Source organism: Eriocheir sinensis, chromosome 54, assembly GCF_024679095.1.
Source record: "Eriocheir sinensis breed Jianghai 21 chromosome 54, ASM2467909v1, whole genome shotgun sequence".
In the NCBI taxonomy this organism is placed as follows: domain Eukaryota; kingdom Metazoa; phylum Arthropoda; class Malacostraca; order Decapoda; family Varunidae; genus Eriocheir; species Eriocheir sinensis.
The window spans coordinates 2,521,717-2,534,081 of NC_066562.1; the positions used below are offsets into that span (position 1 = coordinate 2,521,717).

The 12,365-nt window shown below is 46.3% G+C and overlaps 1 non-coding gene across 1 annotated transcript; it reads left to right on the plus strand.

The window, feature by feature from the left end:
* The first annotated feature begins 448 nt into the window (after positions 1-448).
* Trnas-gcu (transfer RNA serine (anticodon GCU)) lies at positions 449-530 on the plus strand. Its single transcript has one exon. It is a non-coding gene; the product is annotated as a tRNA-Ser (tRNA).
* Positions 531-12,365: the final 11,835 nt, after the last annotated feature.

Genomic DNA, 12,365 nt, shown 5'->3' on the forward strand with positions numbered 1-12,365 from the left:
TATATTCCTGATTTTTTTCCTGATATCTTTTCCTTATTCTTTCTCTTTTTAATCTTTTTCGTATCGCCTGTTTTTTATGGTTTATAATCTCTCTCTCTCTCTCTCTCTCTCTCTCTCTCTCTCTCTCTCTCTCTCTCTCTCTCTCTCTCTCTCTCTCTCTCTCTCTCTCTCTCTCTCTCTCTCATCTCGTTCCTTCATAATATTTTCCATTTTCTCTCACTTTTTTTTCATATTCTCTTCCTGACCGAATCTTTTTCCCTTCCACTCATTTTTCCTCCTCCTCCTCCTCCTCCTCCTCCTCCTCCTCCTCCTCTTCCTTCTCCTCCTCCTCCTCCTCCTCCTTCTCCTCCTCCTCCTCCTCTTCCTCCTCCTCCTCCTCCTCCTCCTCCTCCTCCTCCTCCTCCTCCTCCTCTTCCTTCTCCTCCTCCTCCTCCTTCTCCTCCAACAAGACGAGGTGGCCGAGTGGTTAAGGCGTTGGACTGCTAATCCAATACGGTCTCCGTGCGTGGGTTCGAATCCCATCCTCGTCGCAGGTTTAATTGCCAATTTTGCAGGAGTTACTTTTCGAACAGAGTCGTCCGCCACTAGAACAGTCTTCCTGCAGGAGTGGTTTGTGCGGAAACAATCAACTCCTTTAAATATCGCATTGACCGTCACTTTGCTGCGTCGGGAGTGAAGTAAACTTATCCACGAGTACGTTCAGTAGTGCTTCACTCCTTCCTGCAAGCCACTCCTGTGGTTGACGGATTGATTAAATCTTTAAAAACAGGCAGCCTCGCAATGACCCAATAGGCGTTCTGCTGCCTGCTCGTCCATGTTTCCATGTTACTACTCCTCCTCCTCCTCCTCCTCCTCTTCATTTTTTTCCCTCCATTTGAATCTCTCATCCCGCATCCCATTTCCACCTTCCTCTAACTCTTCTTCCTCCTCCTCCCCCTCCTCCTCCCGTCATCCTCCTCCTCCTCCTCCTCCTCCTCCTCCTCTCCTCCCCCCTCCCTCAGGGGGACTCCACAGGGGTTCCGAATGTGTATATTCTCTCTCTCTCTCTCTCTCTCTCTCTCTCTCTCTCTCTCTCTCTCTCTCTCTCTCTCTCTCTCTCTCTCTCTCTCTCTCTCTCTCTCTCTCTCTCTCTCTCTCTCTCTCTCTTTCCAGACACATATATATGAATATTTTGGATTTCTGCCAACTTTCCTACACTCTCTCTCTCTCTCTCTCTCTCTCTCTCTCTCTCTCTCTCTCTCTCTCTCTCTCTCTCTCTCTCTCTCTCTCTCTCTCTATATATCTATATATATATATCTATATATATATATATCTATCTCTCTCTCATCCTCTATCCCTTCTATCTCCTTCTCTTTCTTTTCCATCAGTTCCTTCCCTTCCTTTCCCTTACCTCATCTCTCTCTCTAATCAGTCTCCCGTTTTTTTCTCTTAATTATCCTCATCCATTTTCTTTTTACATCTCTTTCCTCTTCCTCCTCCTCCTCCTTCTCCTCCTCTTATCTCCTTCTCTTTCCACCCACACAATCTTCCCTTTCTCTCATGACCTTATCTATTTCTCCTCCTCCTCCTCCTCCTCGACCTCTTTTTGCTCTTCCTCTTCCTCTTTATCCTGTTCATCCTTCTCCCTTATTTTTCTTCTTGTTCTTTTTCCTCTTTCTCCTCTTGGGTAATATTTTTTTATCACCTTTCTCTTTCCTCCTCCTCCTCCTTCTCTTCCTCCTCTTCCTCCTCCTCCTCTTCCTCCTCTTCCTCCTCCTCCTCCTCCTCCTCCTCCTTCTCCTCCTCCCTGTCCTTACCTTATATTCCTCCTCCTTTCTTTATATATTCCTCCTCCTCTTCCTTCCTTACTTTATCTTCCTCCTCCTCCTCCTCCTCCTCCTCCTCTTCCATAAACACTCTCGACAATGTAATCTTAGAAGAACATTATTGATTCCACTTCACTTGCTCTCTCTCTCTCTCTCTCTCTCTCTCTCTCTCTCTCTCTCTCTCTCTCTCTCTCTCTCTCTCTCCCCTAAACATGGGAGTATATATATATTTTTAGTTTCTATGGGGGTATATATGTGTGTCTTGAGCTTAAGATGCTTTCTTTCCTGAGGCATCTTTCTCAAAGCTTCCCTCCGTCGCTGTCATTAACAAACTGTCACAATGAGGTTGCACTGGGCACTGTCACTGTCAGGCTGGCACTTCGGCGACATTGTCACTGTGCTAAGGACACGCCCGGTGAGCGTGTCTTCAGCCAGGAATGGGCTGCACATTTGATCAGGTTTGTAGACAGATATCCCACGCTCACTTGGGCCGTAAAAGTGTTCCACAGGAGAGACTAAGGGAAGGCAAAGTCTATCACGTGTCTTCCCTCAGACCTTCGAGGAAAAATATGTTTATTTTCCAAATTTGGCGTGGCAAATAGTTGTAGTTGAATTAAAACAACATGAGAAAATATTTTCCCTAATTGGAAAGTCGTATATTATAGTTGCAGCGAATATGTTTGTCTTGTTTACAACAACAGCACGCGCCTTCAAAGCACAGAGGAACCAGCCAGGCGGGAACCTTCGTGGCTCACATTCTCCAACGATCTGTGGTTTTTTCAAATTCTTTCTCATTTCAGTTAAGACAACTGGCTCTGCAAGTGCGAATAAAGGGTAGATATCTTACTGATTTACTGCATGTAAATAACGATTAATAGTGAAAAAAACATGAAATACTAAATAATAGCTGTTGATTGCTTTGCTAGGCTATTTCGAATGTTAGGCTGCCCATGTTATTTATACATGCAACATCAGAATTCCTTATGTATATACACTTGCAGAGTCGTATGTCACTTCATATCACTTAATGAGATGAAATATGAGTATCTGAAAGGCTATAGATCGTTCGAGTATGATCAAACTATACTGTTTGATATACAAGTTGTTTCTTCGTGTCCTTGTATGGTACATTATCGATGCAAATCTTCTGTTTGCGGTTCATATACGATGGTTTGGGGATTTTCTGTATACACAAACATTCAAATGTATCACTGAAAATAAAGTCAATCTTCACGCAATCACAAACTCACAATGCGCAGGTCCCACATCTGCGTTCACGAGTGGACAGACGGAATGAACCGGACAATATTATGGCTGTAATAGCACCATGGAGGTATTATACCTCCATGGATTGCACTGTGTGTTTGTATGTGTGTGCGTGCATTATATTTGGTAGATGAAAAGTAGGCTGCAGTGTGTGTATGTGAATTATATCCTAGTTTACCTTCCCGAGCGACTTGTGGTAAGGATTGAAGGCACGGTCTGAGGCCGTGCCATACATTGTCTAAGGGAAGATACGCGGCTCGACCTTCATGACTCTTGGTACGGGTCGAAGAGTCGCGAGGTGTGGTGTATGGTGCACCTGTGCCTTGTGCACCACTGTGAGAGCACCGACTCGCCTTCGGTGCGCCGGGAATGTCGCGGCGCTGGTTCTGCTGCTGCTGTTGTCGTCTCTGCTCTCGTCGTTGAGGTTGGTGTGACTGCTGCCGAGGATAGCCACTGACGCCGTTTATGAGGCGTTCAGCTCTCCGCTGAACCTTATCCAGCGGGTAGAGGTGGCATTGGGCACTACTCATCCAGGTGAGAATGCTATACTCCATGACATACTTCACTTGCGCCTTGTTTAGCTTCATGAGGCCGTCAGCGTCGAGTCTTACCCGGTGCAGGAGTGTCACTCGTAGTGGTACTCTGTGCGCCACACTCTCCATGTAGCGGGCGATGATTAGTTGGAGTCAACCTCCACCGCCAGAATGTTGGTAGATTCCTTAATGGCAAGGGTGTCTTCTCCGAACCTCAACTGGCCTTCAAGTAGCCTCCTGTCATCACGCGACCGTGATATGGAGATGGCCTGGGTCTTTGCAGCAGAAAACTTGACCTGCCACCGTCTACTCCATGCCATGATGTTTCAAGTTGTCGGCTAATGACATTTACCGCATTCGCAGCCCCCTCCCTTGCGTAGCTGTGGGAGAGAGTGCAGTCGTCGGCATTAACTGATGCTACGACTCTCTCTCTCTCTCTCTCTCTCTCTCTCTCTCTCTCTCTCTCTCTCTCTCTCTCTCTCTCTCTCTCTCTCTCTCTCTCTCTCTCTCTCTCTCTCTCTCTCTCTCTCTCTCTCTCTCTCTCTCTCTCTCTCTCTCTCTCTCTCTCTCTCTCTCTCTCTCTCTCTCTCTCTCACGGAGGTTACAGGTAAGCGAGGGGGAGAAATTGGTAACCTGAGAGATCCATTGTGTTTAATGAAGCACTGTTCTTCCCTCTCTCCTCCTCCTCCTCCTCTCTCTCTCTCTCTCTCTCTCTCTCTCTCTCTCTCTCTCTCTCTCTCTCTCTCTCTCTCTCTCTCTCTTTATTTAAACATAATATCTCTGTACAAAAGGGAGGCTCAAAATTACACTTTCTAGGTATAACTATTTCAAGAGCCTGTGTATGGGACAAAATTAATTGTCCACTGTTGCACACACATACAAACATATATATACAATATACAATAATGATAGAAAAATATGGATAAACAATTTGTATTAGTGTCACTTTGTTACTTTACGTTTGTACCACTAGCGCACTTGGGTATCCCTCACGCCACCTGTGAGCAGCCAGCTTCACCTGCTGCGTGTTCATGTTCTCCACTTGGGGAGTGGCTGCCGTGAACATGTTCCACAGGCGTGTGGTCCTGGCTGTATAGGTGCGCTGGTGCTGTCTGGAGTGTGATCGAGGCACCTCCACAAGCTGGTCACTGGAGAGTGCAGTCCGGGTGAACCGCTGGGCAGAGCGTGGAAGAAGCTTCAAGCTGCTGAGGTGGGGAACCCCCTGCACCTGGGCTTTGTGGCACACCACCAGTGCTAAGACATCACGGCGGTGCTCCAGCGACGTCACGGTGGCAGACGACTCTTCCAGGTGCTCGCTGGCCTCCACCAGACGCAGTGCTCGTCGCTTCACTGCGTCGAGCCTCTGCATGTGGGTGGCAGCACTCGACATCCAGCACTGGGCACCGTACTCCAGATACGGACGTATCTGTGCCTTGAAGAGAGTGAGGATGCCCCGCTACTCTTCGCACGGCAGAACTCGCAGGGACCCCCTCCCCTCCCCCATCTCTCTCTCTCTCTCTCTCTCTCTCTCTCTCTCTCACACACACACACACACACACATTTCCTTTTTACATCTTATTCTGCATCACACCTTTTGGTTTTGTGGGTTTTCCTTATTTATTCACCTTTCTCTATCTCATTTGTCTAATTCTTTTTTATATGTTTTTCTTATTCATAACTATTGTCATCCTTCTTTCTTTTTTATATAGCTTATTCTATGGTCCAAAGAGTACCGGGTCTGATCACGGGGCGACCAAAATCCAAACGGACTGCGCATGCAGTGACGTCGCTAGGTGCGAGGGTCCAAGGGTGTGTTGCCCGGCCAGTCTGTATTTTAATGCATATCTTTGTGAAAATATATTTTTTTCTGTGATAAATAAAGGATTTCCAACATTAATATCTTGTAAACCTCATCAAATTAGACATAAAAAGAGGAAATAAATAATATATAGTATAAGGAGAGGGAGAAATGTTCACATAAAAATCATATAAATACATTAACAGTCGTAACAGAATAGACTCCTATTATTTTGATTTGTCACCGTTTCTAAACATCTCTTTTTGGCATGCATAAAGCTGTCTGTACAATTACTATATTCATCAAGCTGATCCTGCATTCCGATACTAGGCAACTCAGTCACCTGGTATCTGGCAACTATGAGTGAAGGCAACCCTGTTATAGTGGACACTATTACAAAAGGGCATAGAAAAGCAGTCAGGGGAAGAAAAGAACAGAAAAAAACACCTTGGCTCAGGGTGAAATGTATAAGTGTGTACTGTGAAGTGACTAAGTGCATGGTGTGAAGTATAGAAGTGTTGAGAAGGAGGACATAAGAATCGCGGGACACGACAGAGAGAGAGAGAGAGAGAGAGCAGTCTGAGGAGGGAGATAGTGAGGAGAGAGCCCTGTATATAAACCTCAAAATAGTCAGTAAGAACTGGATTACTTACATTATTAGTGTGGTAATATGCTGCAGGAGAGAGAGAGAGAGCCAGCAGTCTCAGCTTACGCTGATGACTGCACTCTCTGCACCACCCCAGACAAAACAGTGGGCGAGCTGCTGACAAGGTCAGTCAGCAGCTGAAGGTGCTACATGAGTGGGATGCTCGCTGGCAGGTGACCTTTGCCCCGGGGAAGACCCAGGCAATGGTGGTCTCTCGATCCCCCACTGCCGGGCCAGCAGTGGAGGGGAGGCTACGCTTTGGCGGCATCTCCCTCCCATTCCAGGAATCCGTCAAGATTCTGGGAATGGAAGTGGATCGAGGGCTACGGTTTGACAGCCACATCAAACACATTGCCCAAAAGGCCTCCCACAGAGTCTCCTGGCTGCGAAGGGTGGCCAGCTTCCTCGACAGAAAAGGGAGGCTGTTGCTCTACAAGGCCCAGATACAGCCTTACCTAGAATACGCTGCCCTCTCTTGGATGTCGTGTGCTGCCTCGCACAGCGGGAGACTCGACAGCATCCAGTGACGGGCACTGCGACTGGTTGATGCTGCAGACCCCAACAGGGCAGGAAACTCTCAGCTCCGTCGACTCCTTGGAACACCGCAGGGACGTAGCTGCTCTTGTGGTGTTTCATAAGGCACAAGTGCAGGGAGTGCCACATCTGGTAGGCTTACGCCAACCTCCGAGAGTCACCACGCGGGACACGAGAAGTGCTATCCCGTGGTGACGCAGTGGAGGTGCCGTGTTCCCACCAGCCAGCACCAGCGCACCTTTTCAGGAAGAGTCTGCCGGATGTGGAACATGTTCAGCCTGTATACCAAACATCCAGAGATGAACACCCAAAAATAAAACTGTCGGCCCACCACTGGAGGCTCACTCCCCACTCACACTCGGGGTGGAGCAGTGACACGAGTTTAGTGGGCAGTGCGCTCACATATCTTCTCTATTGTATGTTTTTATATATTTTTTATATTATATATATATATATATATATATATATATATATATATATATATATATATATATATATATATATATATATATATATATATTTAGTTTATGTAGTTATTTTTATATAGATTTTATTCTGCCCTTCGAATAGGCAGCACACGACAGTGCACCTTTGGGTATGTAAATATTATACATGTGCCTATGTTTAAATAAAAAAGAGAGACCCGAGGGATGGGGAGGGGTGAGAGCCATGGCACCTCGTGACGTCACAGCCATAGTTGCCCCGCCCCATCGGCTTCAAGCTGCGCGTGACTTGACCCTTTCTTTCTCTGGACCCTGGCTTATTCGACCGATTAATATATACATTGTACTCCCAGACGTTTCCGCCTCTCGCATCAACTGTTTCCCAAAGGCTAAAATGAGATCAATCGGGTCCTAACGAGGTCAATTTCAGGTTAATGGGACAGAAAAAAGGTCAGACTACCACCAGGGTCATAACAATACCCCTGGAAATCCCCAAACTCCCATGAAATTCTTGTTAAATGTGTATGCTTGGGACCCGCTATGTTTGAAAATACGGGAGGAAGGAAGGAGAGAACAAGAAAGAGGAAGATAAGGAAGGAGTAAGGAAAATGGTCAAAGAATATTACAGAATAGAGGGAGGAAAGAAAACGTCGGATATGATAAGGAAATGAAAGATGAAAGAAGGAAGGAGGGAAGGAAGAAGGGGGATAAGGAAAAAAGAGAAAGTGAGAAAGGAAGGGAAGAGAGAAATTAAGGTACAAATGAAGAGATGGGAGAGAATAAGAGAGAAAAGTAAGCCATATATAGAAAGAGAATGAAAGGAGAGAGAGAAATGGAGGGAAATATATAGGGATGCGAGCAGAGCAAGAGCAGAGAGAGAGCGAGAGAGGTTCAATTTAGACTTTCTCCTGTATCTGGTTTTTTTTTTTTTCTTTTTTGGGGGTTTTCACACTTTCCATATCCATCGAGAGAGAGAGAGAATTTGTTTCTCTCTCTCTCTCTCTCTCTCTCTCTCTCTCTCTCTCTCTCTCTCTCTCTCACGCAATTTAAAACACCTGTTATTAATATACCTCCTCTTCCTCCTCCTCCTCCTCCTCCTCCTCTTTATTCACGATCTTCCTTTTCTTCATAATATCTTTCTTCATGTTCTTGTTTTCCTTTCTTTCATTTATTTCTTCTTTTCCTAATCTCTTATTCTATCTTATGTTATTCCTTCTTTTTCTTTTTCTCCCTTTTATTTATTCTCCTTTTATTCTTTTTATTGTCTATTTTCCTTTGTTTCATAAGTTTTTTATTTATTATTTTCTTTTTTCGTTTTGTTATTCTTCCTTTTTATATTTTTTTCTGTCATCACATTTTTTTTCTTTTTGTTCTCTTTTATTTCTCTTTTATCGTTTTTCATTTTAATTACATTCCTTCCTTGCAGATTCCTTCTTTTTTTTTCCTTTTCCTTCCTCCTTTCTTTTCTCTCTTGCCTTTTCTTCCTTTTCTTTATTCAATGTTCATATACACACAGTTTCTACATCGTTCTTTTTTTTTCCTTTTCTTTCTTTTCTTTCATTTGCATTCCTGTTCTTCCTTTATTCCTTCTCTTCTTTTTCTTTTTTCTTATGTTTGTATTCTCATTTTTTGGATATCTTTCCTTCTCTCATTCTCTCTCTCTCTCTCATTCTCTCTCTCTCTGCTAAGAATGGTCATATTATATCAAATATACATTAGTTTAAGAAATGTAAGTAAAGTAACTGAAGATATCGTGTTAGGCTTTCGATTGATTTCCCTTCCAGCATACAAGTCTGGAGCAGCGCCTGGGAAATGCAGAGCCTGGGTTTGCTTGCTTTAGTTATCTTTATTGTTCCGGGGGGATAATCCGGCACGCAGTTTTCCTTGAGTCTACTGTGTCGGAGTGAGGGTCCGCACGCAGTTTTCCTTGAGTCTACTGTGTCGGAGTGAGGGTCCGCACGCAATTTTCCTTGAGTCTACTGTGTCGGAGGGAGGGTCCGCACGCAATTTTCCTTGAGTCTACTGTGTCGGAGGGAGGATCCGCACGCAATTTTCCTTGAGTCTACTGTGTCGGAGGGAGGATCCGCACGCAATTTTCCTTGAGTCTACTGTGTCGGAGGGAGAATCCGCACGCAGTTTTCCTTGAGTCTACTGTGCCGGAGGGAGGATCCGCACGCAATTTTCCTTGAGTCTACTGTGTCGGAGGGAGGGTCCGCACGCAATTTTCCTTGAGTCTACTGTGTCGGAGGGAGGGTCCGCACGCAATTTTCCTTGAGTCTACTGTGCCGGAGGGAGGATCCGCACGCAATTTTCCTTGAGTCTACTGTGCCGGAGGGAGGGTCCGCACGCAATTTTCCTTGAGTCTACTGTGCCGGAGGGAGGATCCGCACGCAATTTTCCTTGAGTCTACTGTGCCGGAGGAAGGGTCCGCACGCAATTTTCCTTGAGTCTACTGTGCCGGAGGAAGGGTCCGCACGCAATTTTCCTTGAGTCTACTGTGCCGGAGGGAGGGTCCGCACGCAATTTTCCTTGAGTCTAATGTGCGGAGGAGGATCCGCACGCAATTTTCCTTGAGTCTACTGTGCGGAGGAGGGTCCGCACAATTTTCCTTGAGTCTACTGTGACGGCGGGTGGTTCCGCACGCAATTTTCCTTGAGTCTACTGTGCCGGAGGGTGGATCCGCACGCAATTTTCCTTGAGTCTACTGTGCCGGAGGGTGGATCCGCACGCAATTTTCCTTGAGTCTACTGTGCCGGAGGGAGGATCCGCACGCAATTTTCCTTGAGTCTACTGTGCCAGAGGGAGGGTCCAGCACGCAATTTTCCTGGAGTCTATCATTGAAAGGTAATAGCTAGCAGTCAGTGTAAAGAATCTTGGGTGCGACGAAGGGAGAACTGCCGGCTGCTGAAGGAGGGAAGAGGCAGTCTTAGTTAGTATCAGGCGACCCTCGGGTTTTCGGGCAGCAGTGGGTTGGCGTGACCTGAACGTTCCCAAGAGTAGATACACAAGTGCTTTAATCCTTCCCTGCAAGCCACTCCTATGGCAAACGGATTGATTGAATCACTGAACGCAGGCAGCCTAGTAATGAGCCAACAGGCTTTCTGCTGCCTGCTAGTCCATGTTTCCATGTTTCCTCCTCCTCCTCCTCCTCTTCTTCCTCCCTCCTCCTCCTCCTCCTCCTCCTCCTTCTTTTCTTTCTTTTCTTCCTCCTCCTCCTCCTCCTCCTCCTCCTCCTCCTCCTCCTCCTCCTCCTCCACACAAAAAACTGCAAGTCCGCCTGCAAGAAAGCCTGTATTCTGTTCGGGTTCATAGCGAAGGCTTCGAATATGGGACGCCGGGAGCAATGGTATCTTTCTATAATTCGCTGGTAAGGCCCCACCTGGGATACGTCGTACAATTCTGGTCCCCTAATTATAAAAAGGACATTGAAATACTTCAGAGAGTACAGCAATGCGTTACGAAAATGATACCGTCTTTGAGGACGCAACCTAACAAAGAACGACTCAAGCGACTCAACATCTTCAGCTTAGAAAAGAGCCGACCGAGGAGAAACGGTAAAACAATTAAAGCGAGGCGATGCAGTATAGATATCAGCAGCAGCTCTTTTTCAAACAAAGTCGTCCGCCACCGGAACAGCCTTCCTGCAGGAGTAGTAAGTGCGGAAACGATCAACTCCTTTAAGAATGGCATTGCTCGTCACTTTCCTTCGTCGTGAGTGAATTAAACGTATCCACAAGTACGTACAGAAGTGCTTTGATCTTTCCGAAAGTCACTCGAGTGGCTGTAGGACCGATTAAATCACTGGAAGCAGGCAGCCTCGCAATGAGTCAACAGGCTTTTTGTTGCCTGCTCGTCCATGTTTCCATGTTTACTCCTCTTCCTCCTCCTCCTCCTCTTCCTCCTCCTCCTTCTCTCATAAGCCAAAGTGGTCACCATCGGCTCTCTGTCAACTTTTATAGCGTGTATATTCTCCCTCCTCTCTCCCTCCCACTCTTCCTCCCTCTCCTTCCCTCTCACTTTCACTCTCATTCTCACTCTCCCGATACTTACCTCCCTGCCTTCTCTCCCTCCCTCTCTCCATCCCTTAATTCTCATTTTCCCTCCTTCCTTCCTTTTTCTTTCCATCCTCTTTCTTTTTCCCTCCTTCCTTCTTTTCCTCCTTCACACTCCCAAACTCTTTCGTTACTTGATCTCTCTCTCTCTCTCTCTCTCTCTCTCTCTCTCTCTCTCTCTCTCTCTCTCTCTCTCTCTCTCTCTCTCTCTCTCTCTCTCTCTCTCTCTCTCTCTCTCTCTCTCTCTCTCTCTCTCTCTCTCTCTCTCTCTCTCTCTCTCTCTCTCTCTCTCTCTCTCTCTCTCTCTCTCTCTCTCTCTCTCTCTCTCTCTCTCTCTCTCTCTCTCTCTCTCTCTCTCTCTCTCTCTCTCTCTCTCGATAACCTGATGTCGTTTCCTCCACTTAGTGTCTTATCTTGCATCTGCGTCCCTCCTTTCCCTCCATCCCTCCCTCCCTTTCCTCCACTCCCTCTCTCCCTCTTTTCTCTCCCTCCCTCCCTTCATATTTTCCATCCTTCGAACGTTCCTTCCTCTCTATCTTTTTTTTTCCCTTTCCTCTCTTCCATTCATCCTTCTCTCCTCTCCCTCTCTTTATCCTTCCCTCCGCTCTTTCTCTCTGTTATCTTCCTCATTTCCCTCCCTTCTTTCTTTCTTCCTTCCCTTCATTTTATATCATTTTCTCCCTTTCTCCTTCCTTCCGTCATCTATCTCATTCACTCCTCCCCTCCCCATACATTTTGCTTTCCTTCCCTCTCTCCCTTCCCTTCCTTTCCTTCTCTCTCTTCTTCCTTTCCCTTCTTCCTCCCTTTCTCTCCTTCCCCTACGTCGATATTTTTTCATCCTTCCTTCCTCTCCCTTCCTTCCCTTCCTTCCTCTTCTTCCTTCCCTTCTTTTTATCTCCCCTCTAGTTATTTCCGACCTCTCTCCGAGTCCTTCTTTCCTCCACACACACACACACAATCTCTCTCTCTCTCTCTCTCTCTCTCTCTCTCTCTCTCTCTCTCTCTCTCTCTCTCTCTCTCTCTCTCTCTCTCTCTCTCTCTCTCTCTCTCTCTCTCTCTCTCTCTCTCTCTCTCTCTCTCTCTCTCTCTCTCTCTCTCTCTCTCTCTCTCTCTCTCTCTCTCTCTCTCTCTCTCTCTCTCTCTCTCTCTCTCTCTCTCTCATTATTTCCCTCATCATCATTTTCGCCAAATTATCTTTAATTATTCATTTTAATTTTCCTCAATCTTCCTCATTCATCCCCATCCTCTTCCTCATTCTTCCTCTTTATCTTATTTTCCTTTCCCTCCC